This window comes from Athene noctua, chromosome 9 (assembly GCF_965140245.1).
Source record: "Athene noctua chromosome 9, bAthNoc1.hap1.1, whole genome shotgun sequence".
NCBI lineage: Eukaryota > Metazoa > Chordata > Aves > Strigiformes > Strigidae > Athene > Athene noctua.
Genome location: NC_134045.1, coordinates 1,269,055 through 1,272,895, shown reverse-complemented (window position 1 = coordinate 1,272,895; position 3,841 = coordinate 1,269,055).

The following is a 3,841-nucleotide window of genomic DNA, read 5'->3' as shown; positions in this document are numbered from 1 at the left end:
ACTTTGTGCTAGGGAGATAGCATCCCCTTGGCATGCCCAGCCTGAAAGCAGTGAGCTGGGTCATGCCACATGGCTCATGCTGTGTAGGCAGCACAGAGGCGGCCAGCCAGCACTGCACTGGGAAGTGGGACAGTGGGAGCACTCCATCAATAGTTATTCAGCATTTTGAACAATTAGTCCTTTACTTTTCCTTTTGCTGTGCTCATGAATGTGTTAAGATGCCCCACAGAGACCCTGAGAGGCAAGGGGGCAAACATCAAGAACAAAAATAAGATGGAGCAACTCACCCCAAGTCCCCAGCCACAAAGAAAACCAGCTCTCCTGATGCCCTCCCTACACACAAGCACTCAAGTCCTCCTCCTCTCAGAGCACTGCCCGATTTTCACTTTGTTGGCTGGATCACACAAGCACCTTCCTGCCCAGTGGGGCATCGCTGCAAGTATTGCCCTGTGCCTGGACTTTGTAGAGGCTCTGTAGCTGCCCACCTCCATCGCTTGCAATTAACAGATGATAAAACCAGCAGAGAGTGAGCTACAGTTCAGTTCTGGACTATTCCTGGCCTCCCCCCACCGCTCACTACTCACAACTGGTCGGGGCATACCCACACAGCACACCCGTACTCTCCCTCAGAGCAGCTACAGCAGAATTCACTGCAGCAGAGCACAGACACTGGGTTAGGGTGAAAACAAGCAGCTGGGGGACAAGCAGGTGGTAAAGCAGAGCCACAAGTGGCCAGCACAGCTTGCAAATCCTCTGGGCAAACCCCCAAGGCGTTTGCTCGTGCTGAGGTTTTCTCCCCTCCAGCAAGGCTCCTGCCCATCCCAAGCCAACGCGTCTGGCCAGCACTGCCGGACGCCGCGGGGTGAGTGCCCAAGCCCCGGCACCTGCCGGGAAAGCATGGGGCGAGGTGGCTGTTGGCGATTTGGGGAGCAGGGACAGGGGGTGCAGCTCGAGGCAAGGTACAGCCTTGGTCCCTTTGGGAAGTTTGTGCCCTTTTGCTGGTGGCGAGCCAGCAGCCCAGCTGCGGCCGTGTCATGCAGCGTCTGCACAAAGAGGCACGTGCTGGTGAAACAGCCCCCCAACAAGCGCAGCTGTAATGGGTACAGCAGCAGTGCTGGCTCCAGATCAGAATAAAGATCAACAAAGAATGCAATAAAGGCAGCTGGCAGGCTCTCAGTGCTGCAGAGTAAAGGGTTTCCTCCCTCATCCCTGCTCTCTCCCTCGCACTGCCCCAGCCCGCGCTGGGCCGACGTGGTCTCACCCGCAGCCTTGGCTGGGGCACAACAGCTCTGTGCAGCCCGGACAGGCTTGGGCTCAGCTCAGGCTGCCAACAGAAACCAGAGAAGGGGCTTAATAAGGAGGCATGTGCACAGTGGGACTGGGTACAAGGCAACACAGAAACCAGCCCCACAGAAACCTGTCATTGCAACTTCCTTGGCAAGGCACTCCAAGCTTTGCAAAATCTGTAGGGGTTTTTGAGGGGAGGGTTGGGATGGGGGAAGGCTGAGGAAAAAGCACTAGAAAACATCAGGTCTCGACACTCAAGTGTTGTGTTATTCCCCATTTGATGCTACTTTTTATTTTGATTGAAAAGTATTTCGGGGTCTGACACAAACCTCATTCTTGCCTGAAGAGCCAATGTCAACATGAAGTTCTGTGAGCTGCTCAAAGGGAAACATGTAAAATTACAGAAGGAAAAAAAAAAAACAAACAAAAAAAAACAACCAAAAGCAACAGACTTCTCTTTTCCTAGCTTTGTCTTTTGAAAGCCCAGGAACTTTCAGCATTTTCTCGTTCTTTTCCTTAGGAAACAAAGTCACATTTGCAGGTCTCAATCTTCTTACCACACCACTCACAGCTTAAGCTTAAACTTAAACCCAACTCTCAAGCAGCGTGGCAGTGCCCAAACCCACTCTTCTCCCACTCCAGAATATCATCATCCCAGGGAGAAGACCCTGGGAAACATTTTTATGTAAAATCATTCCTCCTGGAGCCTAGTCAAAGACCTTCCCATCTTGGCATGGCATGCAAAGGCCAGCCAGGCTGTCAATAGTTAGCTAGTTAATGCTGGAAAAAGCATGGATTGGGAGAAAAACAACATTTTCCCACAGAAAAACGCAAATCCCAACCCCTCCTCTGCTCAATTAAGGTATTGCTGCTAATTAGACTTCCATCTACCCATCTCACACCCTTTTCTTGGCCAGCAGTTTTCTGCCCACCCTTGTGCAGCCCTTAGCCAGCCTCTCACTAAATGAAAAAGCCTGTGAAAGGCATGAAAATGGGCAAGGGCAGGATTGCAAGCAACTTCAGCTTCGGGATCTTGGCAACGCATATAATTTCAGCCAGAGACTCAAACCAAGAGAGGCCTTTGCCAAATGGTCTACCTATAGGGCAGCATGCGTATGGGTGTTTAAGGCATCTGTGGCCCATCTTTGCATTTGCTCCTGCGGTAGCGGCACAGAAGTGGAAAAACCTTTATGTGCACGTGCATTTTTCTTCATCTGAGCACCTCCGTATAGGCTTGCTAAAGCATCTGCCTGTGTGGATGCGTTTCAGGCTTACTGGGGGGCGTGAGCCTGTTTATTTGTGTCTATTTATGTATCTGCATTCCGGCTACTTGCTGGTACGGGCTGCATTTCCCTCTGCACATGTCCCTGTGGCTATGTGCCTGATGGCGTAGGAGAGTTTCCTGTGGCTTTTTGGTGCCATTCTCGGGCAGCTCTGACAGCAAAAGGCACACTCTGCAATGGGAAATCTGACAGCAAGAGAAGAAGAGGGGAAGCAGTGAGAAATGGTTAATTTCCAGAGAAAAGCCAAATGGGGAAACAAGTGCCCCAGAGGGTCTCTGATGGCTCTTCTGAGACACATGGATGGGAGCAGAGGGGGTGTTTGGGAAGGGGTGCTGGGGTTGCACGAGGGGCACCCATGGCCTAGCAGGGTGAAAGGGAAAGCCATGGGGAGGGAAACACTTTGCAGGTGCCCCACTGGATGGCTTTCAACCTGCATTTCATTCCTTCAGGGTTTTAAAGGGATGTTTCCCACTCACCCTTTTCTGGCATCTAAACCAAGAAGCAGCTGGAGCAGTAAACCTGTCTGCCAGCATCTGCATGGCTCCCCAGCAAGCCATGCCCATGACACTGGTGTCCCACCCCACAGCACAGGGATCTTCCCGATGGAAGGGTCCTCCAGTTCCTCCCGCAATGACTCCAAACACAGCAGCTTCCAAGATAACCAACCCCGCTCTGCAGTTCAGACACTGAAACAAAGCAAGGACACATCATACACCGAGCTGTGACAACCCCAGGAGGTAAGTCCTTAGCACATCTCTGCTGCAGAAACCAATTACCTCCCAGTCTAACAGCAGGCCCAGCACCACCATCCTGCAGGCACCTCACACCATCTCACCAGCTGCTCCAGCACCTTGGGATGACAGCCACAGGCTCCACCAACCCAAAACAGCTCCTTATTTCCTAGGGGTCTGTCCATGAAAGTTCCCAGGCCCTGAGGCCCTGCGCTCCTTCATCGCCATCACCTATGAAACACCTGAGATGTGTCTGCCCTCACTAACGAAGCTTAATGACTTAATGATTCATCAACCTTCAATCTCCTCCAGAGCCTCCCTCTCCCTGTGCTGACAGGCTCGGCAGCTCCAATGGACCTACCAGAGGATTTCTGGTTAGAAACCTTCACCTCCCCCAAAGGACAGACAAGGACGGTGATGTCCCCTTACCACGAAAATACGGTTTATTCACCACACCAGGGTGCAAACCAGGCAGCACCAGTGCAAGGCTCCACCGACCAGCCTCACCCACGGAACATCCCCCCCCTGCAGTGATTGACA